Source organism: Salmo salar, chromosome ssa01 (assembly GCF_905237065.1).
Source record: "Salmo salar chromosome ssa01, Ssal_v3.1, whole genome shotgun sequence".
In the NCBI taxonomy this organism is placed as follows: domain Eukaryota; kingdom Metazoa; phylum Chordata; class Actinopteri; order Salmoniformes; family Salmonidae; genus Salmo; species Salmo salar.
In genome coordinates, this window is record NC_059442.1 from 18142643 (window position 1) to 18160200 (window position 17558).

Here is a 17558-nt window from a genome sequence, read left to right on the forward strand (position 1 = left end):
TACCAGACCAACATAATAAATAACAACATTGATACAGGGTTGACCAGGATACTGACTATAATATAATACCAGAACAACATAACAAATAACAACATTGATACAGGGTTGACCAGGATACTGACTATAATATAATATAATACCAGACCAACATAATAAATAACAACATTGATACAGGGTTGACCAGGATAGTGACTATAATATAATATAATACCAGACCAACATAATAAATAACAACATTGATACAGGGTTGACCAGGATACTGACTATAATATAATATAATACCAGACCAACATAATAAATAACAACATTGATACAGGGTTGACCAGGATACTGACTATAATATAATATAATACCAGACCAACATAATAAATAACAACATTGATACAGGGTTGACCAGGATAGTGACTATAATATAATATAATACCAGACCAACATAATAAATAACAACATTGATACAGGGTTAACCAGGATACTGACTATAATATAATATAATACCAGACCAACATAATAAATAACAACATTGATACAGGGTTGACCAGGATACTGACTATAATATAATATAATACCAGACCAACATAATAAATAACAACATTGATACAGGGTTGACCAGGATACTGACTATAATATAATATAATACCAGAACAACATAATAAATAACAACATTGATACAGGGTTGACCAGGATACTGACTATAATATAATATAATACCAGACCAACATAATAAATAACAACATTGATACAGGGTTGACCAGGATAGTGACTATAATATAATATAATACCAGACCAACATAATAAATAACAACATTGATACAGGGTTGACCAGGATACTGACTATAATATAATATAATACCAGATCAACATAATAAATAACAACATTGATACAGGGTTGACCAGGATACTGACTCTAATATAATATCCAGACCAACATAATAAATAACAACATTGATACAGGGTTGACCAGGATAGTGACTATAATATAATATAATACCAGACCAACATAATAAATAACAACATTGATACAGGGTTGACCAGGATACTGACTATAATATAATATAATACCAGATCAACATAATAAATAACAACATTGATACAGTGTTGACCAGGATAGTGACTATAATATAATATACCAGAACAACATAATAAATAACAACATTGATACATGGTTGACCAGGATACTGACTATAATATAATATAATACCAGAACAACATAATAAATAACAACATTGATACAGTGTTGACCAGGATACTGACTATAATATAATATAATACCAGACAAACATAATAAATAACAACATTGATACAGGGTTGACCAGGATAGTGACTATAATATAATATAATACCAGACCAACATAATAAATAACAACATTGATACAGGGTTGACCAGGATACTGACTATAATATAATATAATACCAGATCAGCATAATAAATAACAATATTGATACAGGGTTGACCAGGACACTGACTCTAATATAATACCAGACCAACATAATAAATAACAACATTGATACAGGGTTGACCAGGATAGTGACTATAATAAAATACCAGAACAACATAATAAATAACAACATTGATACAGGGTTGACCAGGATACTGACTATAATATAATATAATACCAGATCAGCATAATAAATAACAACATTGATACAGGGTTGACCAGGATAGTGACTATAATATAATATAATACCAGACCAACATAATAAATAACAACATTGATACAGGGTTGACCAGGATACTGACTATAATATAATATAATACCAGACCAACATAATAAATAACAACATTGATACAGGGTTGACCAGGATACTGACTATAATATAATATAATACCAGAACAACATAATAAATAACAACATTGATACAGGGTTTACCAGGTTAGTGACTATAATATAATATAATATTTTAATATACCAGAACAGCATAATAAATAACAACATTGATACAGGGTTGACCAGGATACTGACTATAATATAATATAATACCAGACCAAAATAATAAATAACAACATTGATACAGAGTTGACCAGGATACTGACTATAATATAATATAATACCAGACCAACATAATAAATAACAACATTGATACAGGGTTGACCAGGATACTGACTATAATATAATATAATACCAGAACAACATAATAAATAACAACATTGATACAGGGTTTACCAGGATACTGACTATAATATAATATAATACCAGACCAACATAATAAATAACAACATTGATACAGGGTTGACCAGGATACTGACTATAATATAATATATAACCAGAACAACATAATAAATAACAACATTGATACAGGGTTGACCAGTATACTGACTATAATATAATATAATACCAGACCAACATAATAAATAACAACATTGATACAGGGTTGACCAGGATAGTGACTATAATATAATATAATACCAGACCAACATAATAAATAACAACATTGATACAGGGTTGACCAGGATACTGACTATAATATAATATAATACCAGACCAACATAATAAATAACAACATTGATACAGGGTTGACCAGGATACTGACTATAATATAATATAATACCAGACCAACATAATAAATAACAACATTGATACAGGGTTGACCAGGATAGTGACTATAATATAATATAATACCAGACCAACATAATAAATAACAACATTGATACAGGGTTGACCAGGATAGTGACTATAATATAATATAATACCAGACCAACATAATAAATAACAACATTGATACAGGGTTAACCAGGATACTGACTATAATATAATATAATACCAGACCAACATAATAAATAACAACATTGATACAGGGTTGACCAGGATACTGACTATAATATAATATAATACCAGACCAACATAATAAATAACAACATTGATACAGGGTTGACCAGGATACTGACTATAATATAATATAATACCAGAACAACATAATAAATAACAACATTGATACAGGGTTGACCAGGATACTGACTATAATATAATATAATACCAGACCAACATAATAAATAACAACATTGATACAGGGTTGACCAGGATAGTGACTATAATATAATATAATACCAGACCAACATAATAAATAACAACATTGATACAGGGTTGACCAGGATACTGACTATAATATAATATAATACCAGATCAACATAATAAATAACAACATTGATACAGGGTTGACCAGGATACTGACTCTAATATAATATAATACCAGACCAACATAATAAATAACAACATTGATACAGGGTTGACCAGGATAGTGACTATAATATAATATAATACCAGACCAACATAATAAATAACAACATTGATACAGGGTTGACCAGGATACTGACTATAATATAATATAATACCAGATCAGCATAATAAATAACACTGATACAGTGTTGACCAGGATAGTGACTATAATATAATACCAGAACAACATAATACATAACAACATTGATACAGGGTTGACCAGGATACTGACTATAATATAATATAATACCAGAACAACATAATAAATAACAACATTGATACAGTGTTGACCAGGATACTGACTATAATATAATATAATACCAGACAAACATAATAAATAACAACATTGATACAGGGTTGACCAGGATAGTGACTATAATATAATATAATACCAGACCAACATAATAAATAACAACATTGATACAGGGTTGACCAGGATACTGACTATAATATAATATAATACCAGATCAGCATAATAAATAACAACATTGATACAGGGTTGACCAGGTTAGTGACTATAATATAATATAATACCAGACCAACATAATACATAACAACATTGATACAGGGTTGACCAGGATACTGACTCTAATATAATACCAGACCAACATAATAAATAACAACATTGATACAGGGTTGACCAGGTTAGTGACTATAATATAATATAATATAAACCAGAACAGCATAATAAATAACAACATTGATACAGGGTTGACCAGGATACTGACTATAATATAATATAATACCAGACCAAAATAATAAATAACAACATTGATACAGAGTTGACCAGGATCATGACTATAATATAATACCAGACCAACATAATAAATAACAACATTGATAAAGGGTTGACCAGGATACTGACAATAATATAATATAATACCAGAACAACATAATAAATAACAACATTGATACAGGGTTTACCAGGATACTGACTATAATATAATATAATACCAGACCAACATAATAAATAACAACATTGATACAGGGTTGACCAGGATACTGACTATAATATAATATAATACCAGAACAACATAATAAATAACAACATTGATACAGGGTTGACCAGGATACTGACTATAATATAATATAATACCAGACCAACATAATAAATAACAACATTGATACAGGGTTGACCAGGATAGTGACTATAATATAATATAATACCAGACCAACATAATAAATAACAACATTGATACAGGGTTGACCAGGATACTGACTATAATATAATATAATACCAGACCAACATAATAAATAACAACATTGATACAGGGTTGACCAGGATACTGACTATAATATAATATAATACCAGACCAACATAATAAATAACAACATTGATACAGGGTTGACCAGGATAGTGACTATAATATAATATAATACCAGACCAACATAATAAATAACAACATTGATACAGGGTTGACCAGGATACTGACTATAATATAATATAATACCAGACCAACATAATAAATAACAACATTGATACAGGGTTGACCAGGATAGTGACTATAATATAATATAATACCAGACCAACATAATAAATAACAACATTGATACAGGGTTGACCAGGATAGTGACTATAATATAATATAATACCAGACCAACATAATAAATAACAACATTGATACAGGGTTGACCAGGATACTGACTATAATATAATATAATACCAGACCAACATAATAAATAACAACATTGATACAGGGTTGACCAGGATACTGACTATAATATAATATAATACCAGAACAACATAATAAATAACAACATTGATACAGGGTTGACCAGGATACTGACTATAATATAATATAATACCAGACCAACATAATAAATAACAACATTGATACAGGGTTGACCAGGATAGTGACTATAATATAATATAATACCAGACCAACATAATAAATAACAACATTGATACAGGGTTGACCAGGATACTGACTATAATATAATATAATACCAGAACAACATAATAAATAACAACATTGATACAGGGTTGACCAGGATACTGACTATAATATAATATAATACCAGAACAACATAATAAATAACAACATTGATACAGGGTTGACCAGGATACTGACTATAATATAATATAATACCAGACCAACATAATAAATAACAACATTGATACAGGGTTGACCAGGATACTGACTATAATATAATATAATACCAGAACAACATAATAAATAACAACATTGATACAGGGTTGACCAGGATACTGACTATAATATAATATAATACCAGACCAACATAATAAATAACAACATTGATACAGGGTTGACCAGGATACTGACTATAATATAATATAATACCAGAACAACATAATAAATAACAACATTGATACAGGGTTGACCAGGATACTGACTATAATATAATATAATACCAGACCAACATAATAAATAACAACATTGATACAGGGTTGACCAGGATAGTGACTATAATATAATATAATACCAGACCAACATAATAAATAACAACATTGATACAGGGTTGACCAGGATACTGACTATAATATAATATAATACCAGACCAACATAATAAATAACAACATTGATACAGGGTTGACCAGGATACTGACTATAATATAATATAATACCAGACCAACATAATAAATAACAACATTGATACAGGGTTGACCAGGATACTGACTATAATATAATATAATACCAGACCAACATAATAAATAACAACATTGATACAGGGTTGACCAGGATACTGACTATAATATAATATAATACCAGACCAACATAATAAATAACAACATTGATACAGGGTTGACCAGGATACTGACTATAATATAATATAATACCAGACCAACATAATAAATAACAACATTGATACAGGGTTGACCAGGATACTGACTATAATATAATATAATACCAGACCAACATAATAAATAACAACATTGATACAGGGTTGACCAGGATACTGACTATAATATAATATAATACCAGACCAACATAATAAATAACAACATTGATACAGGGTTGACCAGGATACTGACTATAATATAATATAATACCAGAACAACATAATAAATAACAACATTGATACAGGGTTGACCAGGATACTGACTATAATATAATAAAACCAGACCAACATAATAAATAACAACATTGATACAGGGTTGACCAGGATAGTGACTATAATATAATATAATACCAGACCAACATAATAAATAACAACATTGATACAGGGTTGACCAGGATACTGACTATAATATAATATAATACCAGACCAACATAATAAATAACAACATTGATACAGGGTTGACCAGGATACTGACTATAATATAATACCAGAACAACATAACAAATAACAACATTGATACAGGGTTGACCAGGATACTGACTATAATATAATATCCAGACCAACATAATAAATAACAACATTGATACAGGGTTGACCAGGATACTGACTATAATATAATATAATACCAGACCAACATAATAAATAACAACATTGATACAGGGTTGACCAGGATACTGACTATAATATAATATAATACCAGACCAACATAATAAATAACAACATTGATACAGGGTTGACCAGGATACTGACTATAATATAATATAATACCAGACCAACATAATAAATAACAACATTGATACAGGGTTGACCAGGATACTGACTATAATATAATATAATACCAGACCAACATAATAAATAACAACATTGATACAGGGTTGACCAGGATACTGACTATAATATAATATAATATAATACCAGACCAACATAATAAATAACAACATTGATACAGGGTTGACCAGGATACTGACTCTAATATAATACCAGACCAACATAATAAATAACAACATTGATACAGGGTTGACCAGGATACTGACTATAATATAATATAATACCAGAACAACATAATAAATAACAACATTGATACAGGGTTGACCAGGATACTGATTATAATATAATATAATACCAGATCAGCATAATTAATAACAACATTGATACAGGGTTGACCAGGATACTGACTCTAATATAATACCAGACCAACATAATAAATAACAACATTGATACAGGGTTGACCAGGATACTGACTATAATATAATATAATACCAGAACAACATAATAAATAACAACATTGATACAGGGTTGACCAGGATACTGATTATAATATAATATAATACCAGAACAACATAATAAATAACAACATTGATACAGGGTTGACCAGGATACTGACTATAATATAATATAATACCAGACCAACATAATAAATAACAACATTGATACAGGGTTTACCAGGATACTGACTATAATATAATATAATACCAGACCAACATAATACATAAGAACACTGATACAGTATACTGCACACTTATACTGTACTTCTGATGCGCAATGATTGTGACACAATTATATTTTTGTGATACAATGGAGAGTTTGTCTGCACAAAAATATTCACACAAAGATCCACAATACTGTAATATTGGAATGAATCTTGTCCTGGGGCAGAACTGAGCAGTTTACGCTAGATGGGTCAGCCGCAAAGTAAAAAATTGGCTATATCATAACATTTTCATTAAAACAAAAAGTTGAGATTTTTAAGGTTAGGATTAGGCATAAGGATAGCAGTATGGTTAGGGCTAGGTTTAAAATCTGATTTCATGACTTTGTGGCTGTGCCAGCCTGCAGAGCTTCCAGTACATGAGTTATCCCAATAAATGCCAACCTGCAACTTTTGTGTAGTATCACAGTCATTGTGCCAAATGCGTTGTTCATCGATTGTACAACATGAGTGTGAACGGGGCCTTTGTGAGTAGACTGAGTTAGAATGTCTCCTAATGATGACTAACACCAAAGTGCCATCCCCTATAGAGTGAGACGAGACAGGCACACGTGCTACGACGGCACATCGACCATTCACACAGCAGATAGCACAGTGCCACGATAACCTACATGACAACCAATGACACGGCGCGACAGAGCAGAACGCAGTAGTCAGTGCGACGAGGGAGTGATTGATGGGAGGGCCGATGCCCCCTGAGTGTGTACCATGTCTGTCGGCAGGTGAGCCGCCCCGCCATACGGACATGGTGTGTGTTCTGAGATTAGCTACTTAGCCACATAGCCAGAGCCTGACTGCCCAGTTGACCATTACAGGAACCAGTAGCTACTTAGCCACCTAGCCACAGCCTGACCGCCCAGTTGACCATTACAGGAACCAGTAGCTACTTAGCCACCTAGCCACAGCCTGACCGCCCAGTTGACCATTACAGGAACCAGTAGCTACTTAGCCACCTAGCCACAGCCTGAACGCCCAGTTGACCATTACAGGAACCAGTAGCTACTTAGCCACCTAGCCACAGCCTGACTGCCCAGTTGACCATTACAGGAACCAGTAGCTACTTAGCCACCTAGCCACAGCCTGACTGCCCAGTTGACCATTACAGGAACCAGTAGCTACTTAGCCACCTAGCCACAGCCTGACCGCCCAGTTGACCATCACAGGAACCAGTAGCTACTTAGCCACCTAGCCACAGCCTGAACGCCCAGTTGACCATTACAGGAACCAGTAGCTACTTAGCCACCTAGCCACAGCCTGACTGCCCAGTTGACCAAATCAAATCAAACTTTATTTGTCACATGCGCCAAATACAACAAGTGTAGACTTTACCGTGAAATGCTTACATACAAGCCCTTAATAACCTGTTGGGGCTAGGGGGCAGTATTTGCACGGCCGGATAAAAAAAACGTACCTGATTTGAACTGGTTACTACTCTTGCCCAGAAATGAGAATATGCATATAATTAGTAGATTTGGATAGAAAACACTCTAAAGTTTCTAAAACTGTTTGAATGGTGTCTGTGAGTATAACAAAACTCATATGCAGGCAAAAACCTGAGAAAAAGTCAACCAGGAAGTGGAGGATCTGAGAATTGTAGTTCTTCTTTTTAGTCCCTTTCGAAACTACAGCATCTGTGGGGTTACGCTGCACTTTCTAAGGCTTCCATTGGCTGTCTAAAGCCTTCAGAAAGTGGTTTGATATGCGCGGCCCCGCAAGCTCGCTGTTTTTTCTTTTTCTCCTTGAATGAATACGCTATTGTCCAGTTGGAATATATAAATACTTATTTCCCTCATTAAAATGCAAATCAATTTATAACATTTTTGACACGCGTTTTTCTGGATTTTTTTGTTGTTATTCTGTCTCTCACTGTTCAAATAAATCTACCATTAAAATTATAGACTGATCATTTCTTTGTCAGTGGGCAAATGTACAAAATCAGCAGGGGATCAAATACTTTTTTCCCTCACTGTATTCAGATCAAATGGCTTGTTATTGTGTCAGGAAACTAAATGAATCAGATAACTACCACATTATTCAGATAATATACCTATCCATTACAACAGATCGAAGATTTTTTACCAAATTCATAGTTACTGCATTTTTCCTTTGCAGGGCAGAATACAGTATCTCTCCACACCACTGATTGTCTCTTTCTCTCACAGAACATCTGGATCGGCCCCCAGGCCTTCCATCAGTCTCAGCCCCCAGGCCTTCCATCAGTCTCAGCCCCCAGGCCTTCCATCAGTTTCAGCCCCCAGGCCTTCCATCAGTCTCAGCCCCCAGGCCTTCCATCAGTCTCAGCCCCCAGGCCTTCCATCAGTCTCAGCCCCCAGGCCTTCCATCAGTCTCAGCCCCCAGGCCTTCCATCAGTCTCAGCCCCCAGGCCTTCCATCAGTCTCAGCCCCCAGGCCTTCCATCAGTCTCAGCCCCCAGGCCTTCCATCAGTCTCAGCCCCCAGGCCTTCCATCAGTCTCTACCACCAGGTCTACACCAGCTGTCTGCACTCATTTGTGTTCCTCTCCCCTCAAATAATGACATTTGCCACGAGTTTCATGAGGTCCTGCAAGACACAGACGTAGGGTATGTGTGTGTGTGTGTGTGTGTGTGTGTGCGTGCGTGCGTGCGTGTGTCAGTGTGTGTGCGACCCCATTCGTGTGTGATAGAGAGGAAGGTCAGAGGGATAAAAGTGTTGAAAAATGCAGCTTGCACAAAAATTGAATGTTGATAAAACCAAAAATAAATAAAAAAGGGATTTTGACTGTGTCCTTTGTTCACCCCTCATTGCCCTCTCTCCAGAGAGGTATTTTGTAAAATGCCAGCTACATTTCCTGTGCCCAGGCCTAGTGTGTGTGTTTGTGTGTGTGTGTGTGTGTGTGTGTGTGTGTGTGTGTGTGTGTGTGTGTGTGTGTGTGTGTGTGTGTGTGTGTGTGTGTGTGTGTGTGTGTGTGTGTGTGTGTGTGTGTGTGTGCGTGTGTGATGCTTACAGACTGTGGTTTAGTGGTCTGGGAAGCAGACTGACAGCTACTGTCTGTGACTGGTCGTCACGACTCCACTAGCCCTGGACAATATGGGACAACCAAAATCAAGTGCAGCTAGCCAGGGAGTTTTTTTATTCAGCTCCAGGATCACTGCTATTACATTACATGATCACAGGAGACAATTATCAGTCTTTTGCCAAGCTCAGAAGTAGGGCTGCATATTTCACTACTACAAACTAAAGTGAGGAATGTAACAAAAATATATATATTTTAAAAAGTACTAGCCTTAACTTATTTAGGTTAAAAAACATGTTAATCTCTGTCATTATCTTTCTCTCTCTCTCTCTCTCTTTTTTCTCTCTCTCTTTTCTCTGTCTTTCTCTCACTCTTTCTTTTTCTCACTCAAATAATTTAAATTAATTTCACTTTAAGAAACTCGGCATGTCTTGGAAAGTAACAACTACTTACTTATTTGTACCCCTCCTTCCAACAGTTTGTCAGCACCATATACACCGAACAAAAATCTAAAAGCAACATGCAACAATTTCAAAGATTTTACTGAGTTACAGTTCATATAAGGAAATCAGTCAATTGAAATAAATAAATGAGGCCCTAATCTATGGATTTCACATGACTGGGAATACAGATGTACATCTGTTGGTCACAGATACCTTAAAAAAAGGGAGGTTGTGTGGATCAGAAAACTACTCAGTATCTGGTGTGACCATTTGCATCATGCAACGCAACATATGGAATGTTGTCCCACTCCTCTTCAATGGCTGTGCGAAGTTGGATATTGGCAGGAACTGGAACATGCTGTCGTACACATCGATCCAGGCCATCCCAAACATTCTCAATGGGTGGTGACATGTCTGGTGAGTATGCAGGCCATGGAAGAACTGGGACATTTTCAGATTTGTTTGAGAACATTCAATTCTCTGAAAACAGCTCTGGTGGACATTCCTGCAGTTGGCATACCAATTGCACGCTCACTCAAATCTTGAGACATTTGTGGCATTGTTTGTGTTGTGTGACAAAACCGGACATTTTAGTGTGGCTTGCACATGATCATGCTGTTTAATCAGCTTATTGATATGCCACACCTGTCAGGTGGATGGATTATCTTGGGAAATGATAAAGGCTCACTAACAGGGATGTAAACAAATTTGTGCTCAAAATTTGAGATAAAGAAACTTTTTGTGCATATGGAACATTTCTGGAATCTTTTATTTCAGCTCATGAAACATGGGACCAACACTTTACATGTTGCGTTTATATTTTTGTTCAGTGTAGTTCTATTGTCCTCTCTCCTGTGTCTGTGTTCTCCGTGCTATTCCAGGACCTCGAGAGTTGTGCAGAGGTTGTGTGGAGGTTCTGGTTAGTTCTAAAGGACCATCAGCATATCGTGTCCATCAATAGGGTGCTGCCAGTCAACCCTAGCACAATCGTCAGGCCAGGACAGCTGTCAATACAGCGGGTAGAAACAGACACCTGCCGCCGTACTCATCACCTCTGACAACAATCGCCTGTCAATACCCATAGCCGCACTGATCAGCTCCCATCTTTGCTGATTCAGCTTGAGGAAGGTGTGTGTGTTGTTGAGACGCAGCACATTATTGACTTCTAATCAGAGGACACACACACACACACACACACACACACACACACACACACACACACACACACACAGGGGCATTATTTTGATCGCTGCATTGAAAGCCTTTGCTGAAACCTCCTCAGAGACTTAATGGAACAGGTGAGACATGGCGCCTCCTACTGGAGACCTTTTAACAATGACATATGATGCTGACCTCTGATGACATGACTGGATCTGTGACAGCTATGTAGTAGAGCTCAGTGAGATCAGATATTTTAAGAAAAAGTGGAGGGAAGGTAGAAAGAGGGACAGAGAGAACGGGAGGAGGGAAGATGGGAGGGGAGATGACACAGGAAGGAGGGACAGAGAGAACGGGAGGAGGGAAGATGGGAGGGGAGATTACACAGGAAAGAGGGACAGAGAAAACGGGAGGAGGGAAGATGGGAGGGGAGATGACACAGGAAGGAGGGACAGAGAGAACGGAAGGAGGGAAGATGGGAGGGGAGATGACACAGGAAAGAGGGACAGAGAGAACGGAAGGAGGGAAGATGGGAGGGGAGATGACACAGGAAGGAGGGACAGAGAAAACGGGAGGAGGGAAGATGGGAGGGGGAGATTACACAGGAAAGAGGGACAGAGGGACAGAGGGAACAGAGACGGAACAGAGGAGGAGAGAGAGACCATTGCCACGCTGGCTGTATCTGCATGAGAAATGTAATTACAAACGAGAGCGTGAGTGATCCTCAGCTCGCCCACATCTGGTATGGCATCTGGCATACCCACCCTAATGTTACTGTCTACATGGCCATTAAGACATCATTACAAAATGCTCCATCTCTCCCCTCACAGTCTACCACAGACCCAGGGAAGGGACTAGAGAGAGAGAAGAAGGGAAGGAGATAGAGAGAGGGTTGGAGGAGAGGAAAAGCGAAGGAGAGGGGGGAAGAGTGAGAGACTTTAACAGTCTAAAGTCTTTGAGTTGCTGCACCCAGGCGGGCTAAATGTTTTCTATGGAGACTGAGCCTGAGAGGCTGGGCCCTGAATGCTCAGCCAGGTCGCTCAAGATCCATTGCGAAATCAGACGTCCATCCAGGTAAGCAGGACAGCAGGAGATGAGGTCAAAACTGGCCACATGGGCAACGGTGAGCGCAATTACCATCAAGTAGGCTTGGGTTTTGGTTGGGTGTTGTGGACGGGATTGATGGGACTTCCTTACCCCAAACCCTTAACCTTAACCCCTACCCTGCCCTGCCCTAACCTTCACCATAACCCTTACCTAAACCTTAACTGTAGCCATTTAAAATATCAACTTCAATGGGGTAGGGACATCCTTAAGACTCTTGATAGCAAGGCCCGATGGTGGATATAAAGGTAGCAAGGCCCTTTTTATGTATTGAAAAAGAATTCAAAGAAATAGTCTTGAAAGTATTGACGGTATTGAGAAACTATGCTGCTTCCAAATAGCCCAGTATACAGCATGTATAGTATACTGCTCAAGCCTATACACCACCCAGTGGGAAACACTGGAGTCGACATTGGCCAGCATCCCTGTGGAACGCTTTCGACACTTTGTAGAGTCCATTCCCCGACAAATTAAGGCTGTTCTGAGGGCAAGTCAGGTGTGAGTCCCTAAAGTTCTCCTACTGTGAGGCTGCAGTATACTGAGACAGCCTGTCACGTCCCTGTCACACGTTTGACCCTTTATCTCTACCACCCCTCCCTGACACACACACACACACACACACACACACACACACACACACACACACACACACACACACACACACACACACACACACACACACACACACACACTTCCATGAAACCCCTCATTCTGTCATACCCCCATCCCATCCCAACACACACACACACACACACACACACACACACACACACACACACACACACACACACACACACACACACACACACACACACACAGACTTCCAAGAAACTCCTCATTCTGTCATACCCCCATCCCATCCCAACACACACACACACACACACACACACACACACACACACACACACACACACACACACACACACACACACTTCCAAGAAACCCCTCATTCTGTCAAACACCCATCCCAACACACACACACACACACACACACACACACACACACACACACACACACACACACACACACACACACACACACACACTCACACACAAACACACACACACACACAAATCAAATCAAATCAAATGTGTTTACATAGCCCTTCTTACATCAGCTGATATCTCAAAGTGCTGTACAGAAACCCAGCCTAAAACCCTAAACAGCAAGCAATGCAGGTGTAGAAGCACGGTGGCTAGGAAAAACTCCCTAGCCTAGGAAGAAACCTAGAGAGGAACCAGGCTATGAGGGGTGGCCAGTCCTCTTCTGGCTGTACCGGGTGGAGATTATAACAGCACATGGCCAAGATGTTCAAATGTTCATAAATGACCAGCATGGTCAAATAATAATAATCACAGTAGTTGTCGAGGGTGCAACAAGTCAGTAACACAAGAGTAAGTGTCAGTTGGCTTTTTCATAGCCGATCTTTGAGAGTATCTCTACCGCTCCTGCTGTCTCTAGAGAGTTGAAAACAGCAGGTCTGGGACAGGTAGCACGTCCGGTGAACAGGTCAGGGTTCCAGCAGGTCTGGGACAGCAGGTCTGGGACAGGTAGCACGTCCGGTGAACAGGTCAGGGTTCCATAGCCGCAGGCAGAACAGTTAGAACTGGAGCAGCAGCACGGCCAGGTGGACTGGGGACAGCAAGGAGTCATCAAGCCAGGTAGTCCTGAGGCATGGTCCTAGGGCTCAGGTCCTCCGAGAGAGAGAAAGAAAGAAAGAGAGAATTAGAGAGAGCATATTTAAATTCACACAGGACCCTGGAAAAGACTAGAGAAATACTCCAGATGTGACAGACTGACACTAGCCCCCCGACACATAAACTACTGCAGCATAAATACTGGAGGCTGAGACAGGAGGGGTCAGGAGAAACTGTGGCCCCATCCGATGAAACCCCCGGACAGGGCCAAACAGGTAGGATATAACCCCACCCACTTTGCCAAAGCACAGCCCCCACACCACACACACTTCCAAGAAACCCCTCATTCTGTCATACCCCCATCCCATCCCAACACACACACAACACACACATAGCACATGTACCGAGAAAAGCCGACTATCTCATCTCTCTGCTCATTTTTCCCATCCTAGAATCAGACTAATGCGGAGGGTTTTCTACTGAGCGGGCCACAGTTGGCAGCCCAAAATAAATGTGCTTTAATTTGAGAGAGTGGAGCACCTCATCTGCTTGTAGCACCCGATTTAATTTCCACACCGAAAACTGAGTGCTTTGTTCTGACCGCGCAGAGAAGTGTGTGTGCGTGTTTGTGTGTGTATGGTGATGAATTCAGGGCAGCAGTGTGTAGTTTGGAAATGCAGCAAAGCTATCTGTGTGATTGTTGTGCTCTGGCCTAGTCCATCACTTCCCTATAACTCAGCCTGTGCTGACAGTGTGTGTGTCCGGCAGTGAATGCTCTTTTCATGAGTGATTGTGACAGCCCTGTCATCACCCCCTCAAGCCCCCTCATGGCTGTTCTGCTCCAACCTGCCCAAAAAATAAACATATAGGTTGTATTTACATTGATGTCTGCTCTCTCTCTCTCTCTCTCTCTCTCTCTCTCTCTCTCTCTCTCTCTCTCTCTCTCTCTCTCTCTCACTGGGTTGTCTCTCTCTCTCTCTCACTGGGTTGTGTTTCTGACCATGCACCGCGTGTTCCTGTAGGAGCAGAACTGTAATCTCTGGTGGTCGGTGGCGCTGTGGTCGGTGAGGAACGGTAGCAGAGAGGAACGGCTGCTGGAACTAACTGGGCCCTTAATCACGGCTGTAACAGGCGCATTACCGGCAGCGGCAGCCCGCTAATGATGAATGCCTGAGCCTCCACTCACACCCTGACCTCCTTTTCTGCTGCGCTGCAGAAAAAGCTGTCGGGGTATTTATAGTTGGGCCTGAGTCCACTTTATAACTGGCCTACATGTCAGGGGAACACCACCAGGTAGCTGTGTGTGGGGACTGTTTGCGAGTGTAGGTACGTATGTGTGTATGTGAGTACCTGTGCAGTGACTGTGTGTGTGTGTGTGTGCGCGTGTGGTCTGATTTACAACCCCGCCCCCTCCACACACACCAGAGGGTGACCTGGTGTAAACCCTAACCCCTCGTCCAGGTCCTTTGATTACCCAGAAACCCTTGCAGCGTGGCAGCGGCCACAACCCAGAACAAAGTGGTGCCTCAGAATTAGAGCTGGCCGCTGAGGGAGGGATGGATGGCGGGAGAGAGCGATGGAGGGAGGGTTTAGTTATTTATTTATATATGCAGTTAGTAGAAGTTGAGGAAGGACAAACTAATGTCAGAGACTGGGGCGGTGTGTACTTCCTGCTCTCGGGGTACACATGTGATCACCCTGTCACTCACACTCCATCGCCATGACAATCATCACCATGCCTACCGACCGACGCCTGGGGGCGGGGACAAGCCTGTCCTTGTAAACAGGCGACCCCTCCGCACACTGACACTAACGATGGCAGAACAGCTTACACACACTCACACTCAAACATGCTGTCACCAACAAATACACACAACCTCAGCAAGCTGAGAATTAGTTTCGGGAAAGATTTCTTTGTAAAAATCACTACCCGATAAAAGTCTTGACCAGTAGCATGGTGTGTAATTCCACAAATTTTAAGGCTCTTAAAGGTCAATAATTGCATCATTAAGTGGATTTTGACCAAAGTGGCTATGGTGTGTTTCTGTGTGGTGTGTGTGACATGTCACTTCGTGTGTGTGTGGAGTTTAGTATGCAGCATGCCAGTATTTGTGGATGATATGTGCCATGTTGGTCTGTGTGTGCGATGTTCGTATGCGGCATATCTGTGTTTGTGGAGATATGTGTGTGGTGGGGTATATGTCATGTCAGCATGTGTGTGTGTTTGTTTGTGTGCACGTCTCCAACTCAATCATCAAGTTTGCAGACGACACAAAAGTGGTAGGCCTGATTACCAACAGTGACGAGACAGCCTACAGGGAGGAGGTGAGGGCCCTGGCAGTGTGGTGCCAGGAAATAACCTCTCCCTCAACGTCAACAAAATAAGGAGCTGATCGTGGACTTCAGGAGACAGGCTTCATCCACATCGACGGGGCCACAGTGGAGAAGGTGAAAAACTTCATGGTCCTTGGCATACACATCACTGACAATCTGTGAAATGGTCTTCCCACACAGACAGTGTGGTGAAGAAGGCACAACAGCAGCTCTTCAACCTCAGGAGGCTGAAGAAATTCCGCTTGTCCCCTAAGACCCTCACAAACATTTACAGATGCACTATTGAGAGCATCTTGTCGGCCTGTATCACTGCCTGGTATGGCAACTACACAGTCCGCAACCGCAGGGCTATCCAGAGGGTGATGCGGTCTGCACAACACATCAC